We start from the raw sequence: 20,570 nt of genomic DNA on the forward strand, positions 1-20,570 counted from the left end.
CTCTCTCTCTCTCTCTCTCTCTCTCTCTCTCTCTCTCTCTCTCTCTCTCTCTCTCTCTCTCTCTCTCTCTCTCTCTCTCTCTCTCTCTCTCTCTCTCTCTCTCTCTCTCTCTCTCTCTGACACGGCCGTTGTTTTCCGAGCTTAAATAGCATCAGCAGCTCAGATTAGGAATCGCAAATTCACATCAGTGTGAAAGGAAATCTAATTTCGTGTTCAGTGGAGGATCGTGTCTAGATGGGACGAGTGCACAGACACACGTGCACATACAAGCACGCACGCACGCACGCACGCACGCACACACGCAGATACTAACCCTGACACGCACACGCGCACGCGCACGCGCACGCGCACGCGCACGCGCACGCGCACGCACACGCACACGCACACGCACACGCACACGCACACGCACACGCACACGCACACACACACACACACACACACAAACGAGTGCGCATGCGTAATAGAGGGAACGACGGAGAGGTATATAAAATGGCGTAATATATGGATAAAGAATAAATGAGCACGCAGCCGGAATTATTATTAACTGTAATTTGTTATTAATCCCACGGGATTTCAATAAAGTTCGTGAGTTGCTTTAACACTTTCGATTTATGCGATATTACTCATTTAAATATTCAACATCGCTCAAGCTAATAATGGGACATTCAAAGTTTTGTTATAATAATCGTCACTTCCTCGTCTATTCCAGGCTCTACATCGTTAGACACCACTAGCAAAAGTAATAATGAATAAGTACATTGAGCGAAAGTAATAATGAAGTTCTTAACAATATATAGCTTATGTAACCCTACTTTCTATGCGGGAATTATAAAAATATTATGCTAGTATATAACATATATATGATAAACCATCACTGATTTCACGCCTTACAAACGGCGACCCAAGAATTCGTTCAGACGATGTGAATATAAACATAAATAATTGGCATGAGAGCAATATTATTTTGGCGTCGTACCTGACATTCAATATTTCCTGCGCATGCTCTAGCATGGCTGATAAGCTCGTTACTATATCCTGTTTGCGCTAGGTTAGTGTCTAATGCGTATCTCTGTGTCTTCCCATTTTATTGACAGCCTCTGTATACCTTATGAGCTACAGTTTAGGGAGCGGCTCAGTGGTATTTTTTCAGATAAACTGTATGCGTATGCTCAACGCGATTTCGTTTCGAAATTTCAAGTAAGAGAAAAAGTTGATACACCAATAGTTAGCTGTCGCTATACGGTATTAAACACCAAAGAGAGCGGATTTTACTCGATACGCGCCATAGCACTTTCTTAAAAGAAATATATCCGATATCAATTCGTGTATAGGCTAATCATATTTCTTATGCAAAACCACACATTTTTCCACGAGTTTGAATGCAATCTCATTAGGTATGCTGTAAACGATGCCAATGGCCCGGCGATGCATCTTCACAATTTGTCTTGCCTTAATAGTTTTTCCTGTCACGTATATGTGCGTGCACACAGCTATGGCTGTAAACGTGTCAGCGGTGTCTAAGAATAAGCTCGTGAATATGACCTTCACGCAGGACGTCGTTCATATGTCGTATGCGATAGAATAGATTTTCCAATAATTTTTGGGGCAGTCAAACTAAGATCTTTATTTGTCTGCTTTTGAATAGACGTTCTGATAGAATTCATTTGAGATGTTTGAAAAGACGTTAAGCCAAATTTAATTGTCGAATACTGTCTGTTTCCTGAAAGACATCTTTTCGAAATACAACTGCATTCGAAAACCGGGCATTTTCGCTTCTGTTAGAAATATCTCCCTATAATAATTGCAAAAAGCTCTTGTAGAAAAATGCAATATTGCAGGCGCTTTGAGTGTAATACCACGCTGAGATGCTGCAGTACCTAGTAGAGAAATTTAAAATTGATATTGTTATATACCGTTGTGTGTCAAATATGTCAACAAAAAAATCAAAATTATATATTTTCAGTTATTATATATTTTTAGTATATTTAATTATGGAAACAGCTTAGAGGAAAACACGTTTCCATTAATTTGTAACGGATTCACTTTAGACGGAATTAAACACATAGCCAACTAACTATTGATTCATAGTGTTCATTTAGGTGGAAATGATACGAATGTGTGTATTTCAGAAACAATGATAGACGATTGACCTCATCATAGATTAGTTTTTTGTTAAATATTACGGCAAAATATTGCTTGTGCTTGCAATACGTATATCTACAAACGATGATTTTACGCCGAACCCCTAGTCAAGTGCACCCACTACTCAAAACTACCAGAGGAAAACACGACATATCATCACGTTGACCTCATGACGTTGCAATTTTCGCGTACTTTTCCGAGGCGAGATAGAGATCGTCTGGCAGTCGATGGTTACCGACAGCGACGCGTGGTCTGCCGACGATTTTGCCGCGCTCTTTATGAACGGCAGACGCGCTGCGGTCGCGCAGCTTTTGCCGTGCGTCGCAGCAGCGCGATCGACGTATGTAAAATGCACGCGAGAATGCAAACGCCGAGTTCTGTAAGGGCCCGTGTCAAGGACGGTAGACCCTTTACGGTAGCGTGTGTCGCTTAAAAGAATTCAAGGCCTATTCTGTAAGGAGCTATGTCAAGGACGGTAGACCCTTTACGTTAGCGTGAGTCACTCAGAATTCGAGATCGCTTCTGTAAGGAGCTATGTCAAAGACGGTATTTACGTTAGCGTGAGTCACTCAAAATAATTCAAGGCCTATTCTGTAACGAACTATGTCAAGAACGGTAGACCCTTTATGTTAGCCTGTGTCACTCACAATTCAAGGCCTCTTCTGTAAGGAGCTATGCCAAGGACGACAGACCCTTTACGTTAGGCTAAACATGTGTCACTCAGAAATACTTCAAGGCTTCTTCTGAAAGGAGCTATGTCAAGAACGACAAACCCGAGTAAAAATGGGTTAATTGACATGGCCAGTCATATAAATATCGAATACATTTTTAAATGGGTATGGCACTATTTCATTAATAATCACATGTACCGAAAAATAAACGACATCATTCGACATTTTCCTCACGTATTCCGACAAAATTTTCACGTAACCAATTGTATTCTAAATAGCATTATGTATGTCAGTTGTAAACGAGCAGTGATGAACATTAGCCTGAAAGCTCGCGATTCTAATAGCAATATCGTGTATAGTTTACCGAACATGCTACATCAGCAGATTACGTGCGAGCGAGCATTATAGACATCACGATATATAGACATCACGATCATGATCACCTCGCCGAGCAACAATTCCCGCGTTAAAATCCCGCCGCCTACTTTCTGCACATAATCCCGCAGCATATAACTACGTGCGTGTATACATACTGCGATGGTCAGATGTCAGGCAATGGGGTTAGGGGTTATATTTTGTCCGTAGCGTTGAGCCCGTTCAAACAATATGCGCCGCGTAATGTGTAGACCATTTTTAGCATCGGGCTACATCTTTATCTGACGTTCTCGTCGGGATAATGGAACACTACATTGCGCTCGTTTCAGCCATCTTTGATCATCATGAGCGCAGATGGTAATAATATCTATTAACATTATGATATTAACCTTTCAAAATCGTACATGAAGCATAAAATTGGGTGTAAATTATAATGCTCATGAGTAACGTGTAGGCGCGTCGTTTAGAGACTGTGTGCATGCATACACCTCAAAGTAACAATATATATCGATAGGATTACGCAGGCGAGATAATTCAACGTTCAAGATATTAAATTAATATGTAATTTAATAATTTATAACGTGACATTAAAATATAATTCATTAAAAAAATTAAAGTGGGAACGTCGACGATGCGCACCTCTCCTTTTAATGCGGATTTAATTAGATATTTTTATCAGACATTCTCATCAGATTTCAGACTTCACATCATTCCACCATAAGGCAGTAATTGCTCTAGTATAGAAATGTAAATTTGGACTTCCAATGGCATGACTAGGAATAAAAACGATGAATAAACCAGGCTGTTATATATCTATAATACCCCCATGATATTTCTTCTCACTCTGTAATAGTCGTGACCCAGCTCACGTGGGGTCAGCCCCGTACTGTGACGACCATCTTGTTAAATCAAAGAAATAATAATTCACCATACATTCATATCGACCTAAAAATTTGCAATAATATACTGAAGTTATATTAAACTTGTAAATGCCAATTACAGAAATGCTTTATTGGCATGAAGCGCTAATGTTTGCAGAGGAAATAGAAGTAAACAGGCCTAGATGCTCACCTAACTCATTCGCTGACTCAACCCCCTGCCCTTTGTCTTGGGAAATAATAATCTTTCTCCTATTATGATTGCTGTGACATACATCCTATTAGGAGTCTGTTAACACGCGCGCTGTTAATGGGTTCCTGATCTTATAATGACTTTATGGTTATATCGTTTTCAGTTTGTTCTATTGTTTGCTGGGTGGTTCCACGTACCGCCATGTCACTGCATGGAGTGCTTCCATGTGCGGACGGTATCTTTTATTGCTGTTTCTGGTCAGGTTTACAGCCGTCTCCATCATAAATACAAATTAACGAGCGAGAGTATCAATGATTTGTTAGTGTTATTAGTGGTTATTTAGTGTAACTATCTCCCGCTAGGCCGTTCCTGCCACCTGATACACACGAAGGCGCAGCGTCCCTGATGTGATGTTTGCGTGGTTTTGAAAATGCCGTTTGATGTCTAGAGACGAAACACTAATAATACTCTGGATGTATGACTTTTATTTGTTTTCAACAAGTTCGATGAAACTGCCGAAGCCATTAGGATAAAAGTTTTTGCCCCGTTCACTAAGATCTGTATAGACATTTCAATGGATTAAAAGGCTGAAAATGTGTATTCAGTCTGATTTTTTTGGGTTCTGCTATATTTTTTGTTTTTAGTGCACAGTTAGCCACGTATATGGCAATTAACGCTACCCTGCTGCGATGCTTCCAAGGTATTCCTTTTCGTCGAAGTTAAGTTAATGGCACTCACGTTATTCAGCCTTAGTTTCCGACACCTTCACTCCCCATCCGTCACGGTTTTTAGCTAGTTATCTCCGAGTAGTCAAGTGTACGTGTCAAAATCTGACTGGCTTGTGGTTGCAATCAGTCTAAATAACGTGTTGCCTATGTCATTCAAAATTTTACTGGCGTGTAGATTTAGATAGAACATCGGAATCCTACGAAAATTAGCAAGTCATGCTAAAATGTTTTAATAACGCACCAAAAATAGCCAGATATTCTAAATATTTATCAAAATTCGTTTGTATATCACGTGAGTCGTTATAATGACATTCAATACGAGTTTCTCTAAAATGAAAATGCCTTTATTCTATGAAAGAATATCTGCATTATATTCTAAAGAAAATTCTAGGACATTCTATTTTATCACAGCATAGTCGTCTATCTCTCATAACCTTATGGATAACTCCATTGCTAATAAATGAAATATAATAATTAACAACTTTTTTGTTGAGGTGATTAATAGTCGCATCTTGATATGTGTGAAGATTTAATACGTTAATTCCAATTCCAAAATTTAAGCGTCTCTACTTGCGGTGTGTAAAATCGACGGCTCACATCTAAGCGACATACATGACTGAGAGGGTATGAAAACCTTCTCGTTAAGAAAACACCGCATTGATCATTTTAGTTACGGACCACTATAGTTCTCAGCAAGCCACTTACTCGTTTGTATATTCCATCATGCTACTGACAGATGACTGACATTTACTTCTAATTAAAATTTCGTAGTACAGATTGATTATAAACTAATCATGCCTCTGTGTTAAAGAGGGAATTAAGTGAATCCACTAGCAGCTCGGCAGAGTAATCAGCCTCGGCGATGGCCAGCCAAGTAATAATACATCTGGATAACCTGGTAAGTTGAAATTAACAACAGCAAAAAAGAGCAGCAGCCTAGAACAATCCATTATTTTGTGCTACTGGTGCCGCGTACGTGCGGTGATGCAATCAATGTCAGCTTGTTTATCTTGCTGCAAAAACTACCTGCTTTCATTTTACGCAGGCTTCGCGCAACACGACGTTTCCCGGGAACTCATTATTTGAAGCTTCAGTGTCTAGGCAAACGGACGGATTGAAAAATGTGCATTTATTATTTGTTGCCCGCCGTTTGTGCTCTAAACTTATCTTCGTGTCCGTGTATGGCAATTTCGAACGGGAGTTACTTGCGGATTACTGTCTCTCCGATCCACGCCCATTTTTAATAGCGTTCCCGGGCTCGAATGTATCTTAACGCTACAGTACTTTGAATTGTCGAAAGCACTTGACTCGATGTGACGTCGGCGAGTGGTTTTTTTGAAGGAGTCCCCGAAGTATCAGACGAGAATACGAGTAAAACCTGAGGCTTCGAAGAAGATCAAGAGCGAAGCCAGTGGTAAGACACCAGTAAGAATGTTTGTGGTATCAATAAACTAGCTGGGTGAAGTACGCGTGGTGACAGCGTGGTGTTAAAGGAGCGACATATAGAACATATTGGTAATATAAGGGAAGGGTCAAAAGAACCACAACGTGTCACACGGCCAATAGAAGGGGAAACCACATCGTATCAAAAGCATAACGGGAGAAGAACCCCCGCCGTGTCAAAAGAGTAATGACAGGTGAAATCTCGGTATGTCAAACAAGGGGCACCTTGTAGATACCTAAGAGGAGACAGGCGGAAGGACCTTAAACCAAAGGTTTCAGCATAGCGGATGGGAGACAAAGGGATGCACGTGGTTTAACGCAGTAGAGGCCCATGGTATCAATGCATTAAAAGTCAGGTCGAGAATCTACAAAAGATTAAACATACCTCAAGGACCTTAACTAACACAGCGCTGTCCTAGAGTCGACAACTGCCGCATATTTATTGCCAGCCGATAAACGACTCGCTAGGCGGCGGTAGTAGCGAAGTGGTATAACAAGTGCATTAATGCAGGCCGCTTTATGTGGCACGTTTCGGGCTCTTGACCAAACCAAACGTTAACCAACCACGCCTCGATTCGAAATACGTAATGGAACACGCACGCTTTTGCATGACCATCTCGTCACTCGCGTTTCAGACCGGTATATATCTCTAGCTAATCTGATCTATCATTCGTCTAATATTATGATTACACACCGAGTGTTTCCACGGGCTGCTTGCTCTGCGACCGACGTAAGCAGCCAAAATGACTAACGAGCAGGCGAAGGTGACCGAAATTTATTCGGGTGGTAAATTAATTACCGAAAGCTATCCAGCGATAAAGGAGACGTATATAGCAATCATCTACAGCATATGATGATAAGTACAGACGAGTCATGTGCGCGTTGGGGGTAGTCATGCATGCAGCCAGTGACGGTGTAGAATGGTTGACATCCCCGTTAGAGCAAATGTCTCACTGTCCATTGCGCACGGGCAATAAAAGTACAATCTCCATGACTGTGCGCGGAATAGAGAATTGCGGGGTGAATATTCCCAGCAACATATATGCACGAAACATAGGTGTCGCGCGCGCCGGCCGTTAGCATGTGTCAGCCTAGCAATACAACTGACCAGTGCTCGTTGAAGTATATATATATATATATATTATATATATATATATAATATATATAATAGCATGGGTCACGAACGCACCCCACTCCGAGGTGGCTCTATACTCCCATCCGCAGCATGATCATGTGACACGTTCGAACAGGGCGCGTGTATTCGGGTGTTCGTTGCGATACAGATTTTGGTGATTACATTCCATGTCATCTCGGCTTCTGCCTTTGCGATTAACACATATTTGTGTTCACAACAAGACAGGGTGTCTTTGTTTCACGTATGACTGATAATGGGTTGATAGGCGATGCTGCCTAGTCGACATTATTCAAGGCGGTTCAAATAAGTAGTTATACAAGATGCAATAAATAAAAACTCATTTGGTAATTTAGCCGCGGGCTAACCTAAGTGAAAATATTTTGACAATCTGTGTTATTAAGTTCCCAAACTCATCAAAGAAAACAGTCAAAATAAGTAATTCATTTCATCCTAATTTGTGCGTAAAAATGCAACATGATTGCGATTCAAAATTAATTTAGATTTACATCGTTCCACTGCCGAAAGAACGGCCCTCAGCATAAATTACATTCATCTAGTAAATCATGAATCGATAACTCTTTCCTTCGCTATTGAACAATTTCCTTTTGAATTTCCGGATGAATTATTTTAAAGCAGATTAATTCCCGATCAGCATAAAAATCGTCGCACTGTGAAAATTTACAGCAATCATTATTCTCTATTTCCCCCATTTCGCAGCGTAAATATTCATCATATACTGCGCCTAGACGAGAGAGTGAATTAATGACACTTGGCCCCCATAATAATCTGATTCGCACAACATGAGCAGAATCGGTGAGAATGCATTTAAATTATATTCCACTGAAGGAATTATCTCGTTGACAGCATGCAGCGGTATAAATATACCTTACGTTTTGGACGCAAGTGGCGCTTTGGCGTTATTTTAGCCTCTGTTACGCAGAAAATAATAGATAACACGAACGTGTAATATGTGACTTTCATGTGTTATTTTGAAAACTCATAAAATACATAAAACAGGCTAATATACTAGCCAGTTTAGAGCTGGTGTTCCGGTCGAATGCTACTTCCTCCAGTTCTTACGCTCGTAATTATCTCGTATGTATAATATACACTACGGAACGATGGATAAATTTGACCCAACAAAATAACACTGAAACATCTCTTATGACAATGTCCTTTGATCTTCTAATGATAAAGTACGCAAATGGCAACAAATGAGCCTATGTTCAGGCGAGCAGAATATACAGTCACGATTTATAAAGTAAGAATTCAAATAAGAATAAATCTACCATCTTTCCAGGACATATCAGGACATAGTCTTTGACGAATTGAAGTCGTCGGGACGGGCCCCGCACACAGTATATTTACATAATACGTGGCCGGTTAAAACTAAGATAATAAAGTATGCACCGTTCATAATGCTATAGAATCTACAATAAACAACGACGATACAGACTGGCGGCTGTTGCGGAGCGGACATTGTCATATTTACTTGTCATACATACATGGTTACGTGTCATACTTACTGTCATATTAATTTGGTAGCCGGATCTTACACATATCGCATGGATGATAATATTTTAATTAAAATCGTGCTTTTCTGACGTGTGCTCTATAGCTGCATAGTGATGATAAATGTAGGTTTTCGCGTGTTGTAGACTGTTACACAAGATCAAGGACTTGGGTATTGACTTTACAAGTGCAGAGCCTAGCTTGATTCAGTAGTTAATTGCATGGATGATATCAGGAGACACGCGCCGCGCGCATCAGCATCTATTGTCCTCGCTTTGGGAAAATTATCTTAAAAGCGTCTGAATTAATTTATGCGCGAAGAAAGCATTAGCGACATTAGTATAGTGCTGACGTATAGCTTAGTGTATGAGAGAGAATGGGGTGAAAGAGAAAACGGGAGAGAGAGAGAGAGAGACCGAGAGAGAGAGAGAGAGAAGAGAGAGAGAGAGAGAGAGAGAGAGAGAGCGTGAGCGGGAGAAAGGTAGAGAGGAGAGGGAGAGAGAGAGACAGAGAGAAGAGAGAGAGAGAGAGAGAGGAGAGAGAGAGAGAGAGAGAGAGAGAGAAGATCAAAGACAACAAGCGAGTGAGGGGTGAGAGAGGTAGAGACACTCATGCACAGAAGAATGGAGAAATAAAGACGGGAGGAAAGAATGAGGAAGCAAGGAAGGGAGAGAAAAAGTTTGGGAGGGAGTTTGCGGAAAGAATAGAGTCTGAAAAAAAAAGAGATTGAAAGAGTGATGAGAGTGACAGAAGAAGAGGCAGAAAAAGAGAGATATGTGGAAAAGAGCGATAGAGAGATAGAGGGAGAGAGAAAGAGAGAGAGAGAGAGAGAGAGAGAGAGAGAGAGAGAGAGAGGAGTGAGCTAGAATGCGTAAAATCACGCCAAATTGAAGGAGTAAGAAAAAACTGACTTTGCTTGCCGCCATAAAAGAGGTAACTTCAAAGTAAATCTCAGAAAAAGCCATGTACTCAAAGGGATCGCTGACAAACACGCAGCATGCAACAATATTCACTGCGCAGCCACAATATCACATTTTATGTACCTTCAAAAATCGTTTTGGCTTACGTCATCTAAATTTACGAAAGATACGTCATCTGCAGATGTGTACATCTGTTAAATGCGGATCAGCTATTCATCAAGGCCGATGAGATATCGATATTACGCATGCCCAAATATAAAACGCACAAGATCATATCGCTGTTTATATTCCATGTTAAAATATGATACTTACGCACGCACGCACGCACGCACGCACGCCTATCTGGCAACTTAAAACAACCTGTAGTCGCGTATCAGTCTAGCAAATTTCACACCTGATCAAAAGTTCGTTACAGAAATGCGCTAGTGCGCTAGTGAGATAGCGTGTAAGTCCTCCGGAGCCATTTATCCTAAAAGATCGCATTGATGAATTAAGAACAGCGCAGTTCTTCAGGTTTAGCCACGTATCTCTATACAGATCTTTATTTCCTCCTCCTCCTTCTCTCTCATCGTGTGTCTCCATCGCTTACGTTTCTTGCTTGATCGCTTATCGAGCTCTGCAACTACCCCCTCTCTCTTTCTCTCCCTCTTTCTGTCTTTCTGTCTTTCTCTCTTTCTCTCTCTCTCTCTCTCGCTCTCTCTCCCTCTCTTTCTCTCAGACACGCACACACGCACACTCGCCCTTTCTCTCTTTCTCGTCATTGCTCCGTCTGGCTAGAATTCTGTCGCCGTCCCACTCTCTTCCTCTCTGTTTCTCCTCACATCATTCATGACTGTTCTTATTCGCACTATTGCTCACCCAGTAGACCAAACCTTTATTTGCCATGTTCTCCTATTGCACAGCCAGCATGTTCTCCCTGTTCTCGGGCAGCATAAAAATAAGCGCAAGCTGTATGCCAAAATTACCCATCGATAACCCCAGCCCACAGAGAATAATTATTTCTCTCTCCCACCTTTTCTCGGTAACACACTACATGTCCGAATCCGGGCAGCACGCACGCTTCTCGCGCATAAGCGTTATCATTTAATTCCTGCAATTTTCCTCCAGACCCTCGCCTAATCCCGACCGCAAAGACCCAGCTAGTGGTCGACCAGAAATTAATTTCTGTCGGTAAGCCGCAAATGCACGCGCGACTATATCTACAACTGAGGTTTGCACGCATTGCCGTTGCGATCACCGACAAATTGAAATGAGCGAGGGGACTCGCCATGCAGCCGTCACGAGATTTCGAATTCGTGTGCGCGTGATTGTTATTTTAGAGAAAGAAAAACACGCCTGCGAAAATCATTGCCACACAACGGCTCAAAGCAAGCGGTTATCATTTTTTGCTTCCCCGCCAACAAATATTGTAAACGATGGATTAACGGCCGCGGCTAAATTATATAAGATGTCCGAAATCATTTATTTTCGCTCGGTTTAGCATAATCTGAATGAATGGCGAAAAGGGTGGTGGTGGTGTGCACAAAGAAACTCATTTGCCACTTGCTTTTCTTCACCATTAAAGCATGACAGTGAGGTATTAAAACGAAATAAGACGTTAAGCAATTCTGACCGATTGAAAGGGAAATGAGTCATTATTTTCCATGGGCTGTATTCAGCGACTCACACGCACGGTCACCGCTGCACTGGGCCAGTGACCTGAATGCGATATGCGTGCGTGACGTATGCACGTGGTCTGTCCACGTGAGCGCGAAGCCGCCAAAAAGAGCGCGCAAATCGGCGGGAAAATTTATTAGCTAATGGAATGGAAATGAGAGTCGAGTTCTCATCAGCTTGCAGCGAGCGCTTTGACATATTTGCGCCGCTTTGTTCTTGGAATGAAGAAACGTGTGGATCACGCACTAATCCCCCCGATGAATTCAGATATTCCTGTGGTTCGCGGGTCGCATAGGAGTAGTTACTGCCGGAATTAAGTCTATCGGAACTATGACGCGCCGGATAAGCGAAGTTAGAACACATTTAGATTACTGAATGCCGGCGGCTGTGTGAGCGTTACACTCATTGCAAAGAACGCCGTCGTAGACATTTTGCTTTCATCGTGCCATTTGCCTGCTTTTCTTCCACCTCCCGCGCCTCACCCCACGTTAAACTAGCCATAGCGACATATTGAGCGAAATCTATTTCATGATATCAGAGCTGCAGTCAACACGTGATATTCGCATCGACCGTGTCAGGAACAGGGGACCGGTTGCAGTATTATTCCAACGTGGAGCTAAGCTAGCATAAACGATAGGCGCTTTCTCGTGCCAAACATCTCTAATCGTGATCGCTGCATGATTGGGATTCCGCGTTATAGTCGGTGTGTGTGCAAAGATAAATCCCATCCGCATCAATTAACAAGCCTACTTTCTTCATCGGTTAATGGCTAAGCTGTCATGCACAGGGTAGATGGATAGGATCAAGGATAATTGATTAGATGATTGGATAGAATGAGAAGAAGAAAGAAAGACGGGGGAAGAGCAGGCGAGCTGAATAGAAAAAACGAGAGCAAATGAGATGAAGAAAATACGATAGAGCTGGATAGCAAGAGAGAGAAAGAGAGATAGATAGATAGTTAGATAGCTAGATAGATAGATAGATATATAGATAGAGAGAGAGAAAGAGAGAGAGAGAGAGCGAGAGAGCCCGAGAAAGAAAGACAAGGATGGCACAGAGATAACTAGTGAGAAAGAGCGAGGTAAAACATGCAAAGGTACATAAAATACAAGTATCCATATAACTATCTAAATACATTAATCTAAAATACATTATTCGCAGACTAGTGTATTTGTTTTATGTATTAATTACCGCAGACATCCCATTGTTAAAACTATTAAAGGAGAAGATAGTCAAGATGTCGACTGTAATGTGATCGTCTGTAAATCACGCCATCATAAATTAATCCATCATGAACTGATCAGTTGGAATATGACGCGTCCTAGCAGTAATAACATGCGCTATGGAAGCTAGGTGTGAAGTCACAAGATTAAATTAGCCATGGATTTTGGCCGCACAACTGCAAACATATGCCCATTAGAACTACGATCAGCACGCGTGTGTGTTTTGTTACATATAGCAACCGATCTTCTTAATAGCTTTCTATTAATTAACCCATTGGTATGCCATGTCAAACTAACTACGAGGCTATTTGAACTAACGCCCTATGACCTGGCCACGAGATGTAGCGAGCAGCTAAGTATTGGTTCACGGTGATTATGTTAACAGCAATTCTTGTTACTGCCAAATTAAGTAAGTGTCCCATTTTACAAATGAGTAGGACATTTCCCTAAAATCTCCCATCTCTGTTACGAAGTGTATTGGTAAAAAATGATGCAAATCAATTAAATAATTTAACCGCAAATCAATTCGTAACGTTTTCGTGTTCGTGTGTTTGAAACGGCTTCTCGTCAGTTTTCATCGTTATTTATTCAAGCTGGAACGGTCACTTGTGTGCTTTCAGTCTTATTGGATTGATTGCATGACCAAATATGCCTATGAGGCTAATTTAATTCACGTTAGGGATCGATACGATCGACATAAAACGCATGTGTTGCAAATCAAGATCGCTTCTAACGCTTCAGAAGTCACATGGAGAGCCCGTCAAATGTTTGACGCGTATATTTGATCCAGGACGTAACAATCATTGATGGCGTTTATGGCACCAGATGTAAACCGCGTGACGGCGCCACCTGTAGTTAACACGACCACTTAGCCGCCCGGGCAGACGCCGCCCTGCGCTTGCTACGCAACGCTGCCTATTATGAGTAAAATGTAAGTTCATAATTATTGTCACTGAACGCCAGTCATCGGAACACGGACTCCAATATACCATTTGCTTTTGAGTTTATGGAATGCAATATACGTTAATAAGTAAATGTGTCGTGAGAAGAATACTAGGTGCAACCTGTATGTTGATTGTTGGTGTATTTATTTCCGTGCATGATTGTGTTAACTGAAGGTAACTAAATTTGTTTGATGATGTTGTGTGAAAGTGGTGTGTGAGGGTGTCAGAAAAGGAAGAAAACGAGTTATGATATTGCAGGAGAGTTTGTGGAAAAGTTTGTGGGAAGCTCTGTTACCAATGGAATGTACGTAGAGCTAGGTGGTAATGTTAAAATGGGGGGAAAGGTGGGCAGGGTTAGAGAATGGGCCGGATCAAGTACCTCATGATCTTAAGTAATGCTATCCCGGAAACGTAAGCCTATGCACACCCTAAACATAGTCCCACACACCACATACCGCGTACGCCTAACCCTAACTCTAGACAACTCCTTACCACCTCTACCGTCGTTCTCAGAAGACATATACACTAAGCAACGGCGTTAACGTCGCATTCTGTACAGCTTCATGTCAGCTTCTACCTCAGTTTCATCGCATAAATAAATATAGGCATAGCTACTCAGACGAGTATGCGGTAGAGGATATTAGTACAAAATCTATCGTCTCGTATTCGTAATCAGAAAGCTCGGGTGGGACTCACACGATCTGATGCTCCCAGAGAGACAGAATACATGGCTCACGACTAACCAAATGACTATAACAAACACCACCATAGAATTGTACATTGTTTCAACCGCCCCGTTATATTATATAATAAGAAACACAGTTGATGTCGTACATAAATATTTAGTACAGTCTATCTAGGATAACAAACTTTGCAGCATTGCTTACATACGCACGCACATATGGCTAATCGAAAATTCTTGTGTGTCTTATCTTCATAGAAATAGCAGTGCCCGTGCATTTATGAGACGAATTCAGTCTCTGTTAGTGATAACGTTCGATCTGTTTGCACATGCCTGGCTCATAGTATCTGGATATTCGATACTAGAACGTCCTAGGGCGTTATAGGGATGTGTGTTGATGGTGTTCCACCTGGTAGCTCGCATGTGCCTTCTGCTTTCCGGGGATGCAAATTTATGCATTTCAGTTGCAGCATTGTTGGTGTTAAGAAGGTGCGACCACAACCCTACATCCGTAGTATATGGCTTGTTCTGTGGCTAGACTTGCAACAACCATCCTGAGCGGGGTGCAAGAGAAGATTGCTCTCAGATGATACGTTTGGAAGAGGGATGGTCGTTATGACACATATAAGAGATCCAACGTGAAATGAAAGTGAGGAAACAAATCCCTCTTTCCTTACCGCCGGATGGATAAATGGTGGATGGATGGGGTTTTTATGCTAAATCTCGTTTTTGCGAAATCGTTGGACGCTAAACGTTTGAGTTGGTTTAAGTTCCATCTCGACCAAGACCGAGCGGAGAGACACAAAATAGGCGGGACGCTTGTAAACCTTGATAGAAAAAAGCTCTAGAACCCACGAGCAACAGTAAGATAAGAAAGCTTTGGCGATATACCGTAAGAAAGGCACCAAGCACCAAACGCGATAAATCGCATCACCGCATGTTCGACCAGACAACACCAGCTTTCCAATTCATTCTCCCTATCTACAATACTATCATTCCCGATCTTCATCCTATCCACGCAACTCCAAACATCCTCTGCGTCACTGTGTACATAGTCTCCAGATTTTTTAACCCGTGAAAACGCAGATGGTACAGCACAGGGCGAATATGCAGCTATTATCTTTATTACAGATGATAAAGATGGACGTAAGGTCACTGTTAGAATGGAATCATGTGTTTATGAAGTGTATAGTACAAATGCGTAAATTCCACTTCGTGATAATAATTTCTAGATTCGTAGATCGTGCGCGGACATAGGTCTTGGTACACAACTACCCTATGCTGCAGTACAAGGAGAGCGTGCGGTATATATCGGCAGCTTACCGTCTAAATTCTACCTATACAACACGGGTGTCATCATAATCCTACCGATGCGACACGCACATCACTTATATTCTTCCTATACGCATCAGCCGCCATTTTGCATGGCCGAATAAAAACGCGGGAGTGGGGGACAGTTATCCAGCACCGTGCATGACCGCTGTGCAGCATTCGCCTGCCAGTTTCGTCTGGACATGATGGATCGGCTGCATATTTAGCGAAAATGGACGCCTGCGAGAGTTTGTTTGGCTTCTGCAAAGCGCTATACTAAAGTGTAATTTGAACGTGTATCCATCACCGTAAACAAGGCACGCGCCATTTTTCACGCACCCGGGTATATGATAATTGGAACATTATTTCGTCTAGGGCTGGATAAAGAATTACCTGTTTACTCCCACCGGCAGCAGAGTCTGGCAGCCCCGGGATTCTAGCTGAGCTTAACAAAAGAAACAGTAGTCAGATTGTCCGAAAACAATTTTAATAGTCGCATTTTGTCACCAGTTCAAAAATACAACAAATTCGCGTGCGTGCAGTAAATTTCGCGAAAGCAATAACACCTAGTATGGCTATATCTATCAAGCTTTCTCTGTCCCCGATCTTGCCTCCTCTACCCTATCCGCTACCCCTATCTCTTTTTCTCTCTCTCTCTCTCACTCTCTCTCTCTCTCTCTCTCTCTCTTTCTCTCTCTCTCTTTCTCTCTCTCTGATTCTTCTCTCTCTTTCTCCCCCTTCTCTATCTTCTTTCTTCAGTTCACTTTTCTACTGCTTTTTAGTGATAATGAATTATTAATTATAATTATCCCGTCGCAATTATGTTCCCAAGACACTAACACACAACGCTTTCCCTGCAGTATCGTGGCTTTACTAGCCCTTTCAACAAACCGTTTAAATAAACAATGTGAAACGCGAGCTAATAAAACGTTTAAGCGATTTTTTTTCGGAACTTACAGACTACAGACCAGCCAGGCCATTACCGTATAGTACGAAAAGTAGTCGATGTTATTAACGGACTAGTCTCTCACGTGTCATGTTACTGCAGCCGGTGCAGAGCGTACTGATGGCTATTCTGACGGCCGGAATAGCGAGTGAAATTCATGGCTGTGTTCGCACTGCATGTACGCAATTCGTGTCCACTGCGATTGGTATGCGGGCCAGGAGCAGCATAGACGACGCTCTCATTATCATTTCACCTTGGGCCTTTCGCACTCAAACGAAGTTAGCGGTGGCCGCAAATCTCTATCGTTTATCAAGCTGAGACGGAGGATATTTCCGATGGGATGCGGCAAATGAGACGGACATCGTGCCGTTAGCGCACCGCTCGTCCGAATGGCTAATATCTATTGACAATTACGGGAATTTTATTACGTGAAACTATGTGGCCCAGCGGACCGGCTGAGCGGCTAGGCGCTGCGTGGCAGAAATAATAGCGCTATTACGGGAAATGATATTAGCAGCTATTTCATTCGCATTATTAGTACAGTCTATTACACGCGCGATTCCCGCATCCTGATTCCGACAGCATATAGGAGTCCTGTCGCTGCAGGCATTTTTTGATCATGACGGAGAAGCCATATGGGCCTGCGTGCAGCGAAGCACGGGGTCGCACTGGTGGTTAAGACATCAGACCGTTGGCCATTAGGAGGCTGTCGTTGATCTTAGTCATATTTCCTAATTACGTAGGTGCATTATTGCCCCGTGTAGCATGTACACATCACCCCGAGGCAAACGTACCCTATCTACATTGCGCATGTGCGTGTCTAGCAGGGCGAGTGGCGCAGTGCGCATGCGCATGGGGATTTAACCTTTATTGCTCATGCGAAATGTAGAAGGGGGATGTTTACTGTGGGCATACCATGCTAACCCCCGCCACGATGTTAATAAAGTCATCTATTTTGTTAACGCACTATTTCTGAAACAAAAGCGAACGGCAAATGGACACTCACCTGAATCAAAATATATCTGGCTGATTATTTACTTCTCCGTAACACGACTTCTCAACTAGTGCTGCTCCTCGTCGCAATAGCGTATACTCGGTTCAGGCGCAGTTAGAAACCGGTCCATCCCACACGTGTAACAGCGATACAGGCAGGTGTTAAGTTTTAAACACGGCGATAGTGGCTGTAGAGAATGTTCTCCTCTAATTGGTGATCGTTTTCTCGGTTTCATCGACGGTAGAAATCAAGATGAAGAGCAAGCATCACTTCTATCAAACACCAGTCCTAAAACATGCGTACAGATCGTCTAAATGTTCAAATAAACAATGTTTTAACACACAGACGCACACACACACTCACACGCACACGCACACGCACACGCACACGCACACGCACACGCACACGCACACGCTCACGCACACGCAAATGTACACGCACACGCACACACGCACCCTCCCGCGCACACAAATATGCGATTCACGCCTACCTCAACACAGATCTTAATGCTTTCTTACCTGAGGTAGATGCTATGGTAGGTACTAAACATTAGCATGGTATAACAAAGTCTGTCTGTACATTCTGTCAAACCTGCTGCTTGATTATGGTGCTACCGCGCGAATACGTCGATTAAACCGCAGTAGCAGGAACAATATGTTTACGTTCTAACGGAATTATTTATATATATATATTTACTAATTTAAACTTAAAAAAACACATTACCCCTAAGTTCTTATGCAGCATACTTACTCTATGCTGTAAACTAACGTTAAAATTACTTACTGTAAACTTACTATAGGCTAATACAGGCCTGTTCCATAATCCTGCATATATACAATTCCTTAGAGTAAATGTTGTTGTTTTAAATGCACATTGTTTGTTTGACTGTTTAGAAATTGTATATATTGTATACATTTTGTTCCTATGAAAATATATGTATAATATATATATATATATATATATATATATATATATATATATATAATAGGCATCACGTTTTAGAGCCTAAGTGGATTGGAAACCGATATCTATTGGTACTATAGGTTTTTACGGTGTGGCCATCTTAAAATCCAAGATGGCCGCCATAGTGTGAGCCGACTCGTGCAAAACATTGTATGCCATATATTCTAACGCACACATGAATAATATTTGATAGTAAATTCAATAGACTGTGTTTTGCTTGGTTCTTGGGTGATATACGTAAACTTTTAAGTGGAAATAATCATTTTTTTGCCGCCATTTTGTAAAATGGCCACCAAGATCATCGTAGGACAAACCTGCGATGCCCCTATAGCCAAAAATCACTCCAAGGACATGTTCTAACTGTGTGCCAAATTTCATGCTTTTATCCAAAAAAGCACAATTCTGCCAATATATTGCACATATCTGCTGGACTAATATATATATTACGGGATTCTTTGTCTCACTGGTTTCGTTGAACTGCACCACGGGTGCTGCGTGGTGTTGAGTCTAGCATAGGTTTCGTCACGTGTGCAACGTAATTCTAAGTTAAACGTAGGTTTCATCGCATGCGTTTCGCAGTGCTAGATTTGTGAGATGATATTCAACACGTGACCTGGGACTATTAGTAGGTAATGCGCGTTTGAGATGTATTGATCATTCTTTCGGCACCAAACGCCGGTGGTTGTACGGGTTCCTGCCTAATTCATTAGCATTATTCATGTTTATGCCTATATTTGGTTTCAACGCTTAATTTACGGGACGCTGTGTAACCACTGGTTGTAGCTGACCGCGAGTGGATACCATGTATATATATATATATATATATAGTATATATATAAAGTAATATTATATATTATGTATATAATATGTTAACTTCCGTGCGTGATAACAATACTCAATCGCTCTTTTGATATCTCCAAATTTATTACTCAACACGTGCGTAGCTGCACACGTGCAGGTAAAACTGTAAATACAAAATAATGTACACTAAATATTACGTCGCTCATGTCATGTAATGTTTACGATATCCAACGTTAATATAACAAAGATTCAAATTATAAGAAATTAGACGAGAACCAAGAGAAAACACTTACAATGTATGGTGCATCGTGGAAGAAATGCGCGAGCGCACGCGAACGTATAAATACAGCTCAAGCAGCAAAGGGCCCGCGCCACGCACAACAGACGCTTTTATACCGCGACAAGGAAACCCGCGAGTCACATGACTAAAACATAATGTAAACGAGCCGAACCGCAGCCAAGCTGAATAGCTTAAATACCGCGCAAAACAAGAACCGAACAGTGCTAGAAATACGACAGTATATGACACACTCAACAGAAATGATGAGAAGAAATAACAATATATATATATGTGTGTATATGTATATGTATATGTACAACCAGTGGTTGCACAGCGTCCCGTAAATTAAGCGTTGAAATCAAATATTAAATATATAAAATACGTGTACGTGTGCAAAATTTTGTTACGTGAGAGTACAACATGGTTTTGCTGCATAATTAATTGCGATTGTACGTTCCGCCGTCTACACATGACAAGATTGAATTCTAAATAAATCGATTACAAAACGCAATTCGACAACACTAGAATGTAATAATTGGATTTGTTGATATAAATAAGAAATGATAACGCAATCAATGTAATGTGGTTAACAAGAATGGTACGGTTGGTTTATATCCAATCAATTAATTATACATCTAGTTTCATGATTGTTTTTTCAATTTGCGACTATATGCTATATGGTTTGAAATATGAAATCACAATGCACACGTGCATGCCGTCGTCAATTCAATCCTAGCGTTATTCATGAGAATGTTTGCAATTACGTTAGACCA

The 20,570-nt window shown here is 41.6% G+C and overlaps 1 protein-coding gene across 1 annotated transcript in view; it reads right to left on the bottom strand.

Annotated features, from left to right (window-relative positions):
- LOC106808902 (excitatory amino acid transporter-like) overlaps positions 1–20,069 on the bottom strand; it is a 38,942-nt gene extending 18,873 nt beyond the window's left edge. Inside the window, exons 1-2 of the mRNA XM_014811814.1 lie at positions 19,811–20,069; positions 17,766–18,041 (exon numbers count right to left, since the gene is read on the bottom strand). The gene's annotated coding sequence lies outside the window, so the exon portion shown is untranslated. The remainder of the gene's footprint in view (positions 1–17,765; positions 18,042–19,810) is intronic.
- Positions 20,070–20,570: the final 501 nt, after the last annotated feature.

This window comes from Priapulus caudatus, unplaced genomic scaffold (genome assembly GCF_000485595.1).
Source record: "Priapulus caudatus unplaced genomic scaffold, Priapulus_caudatus-5.0.1 Scaffold13, whole genome shotgun sequence".
NCBI classification, from domain to species: domain Eukaryota; kingdom Metazoa; phylum Priapulida; class Priapulimorpha; order Priapulimorphida; family Priapulidae; genus Priapulus; species Priapulus caudatus.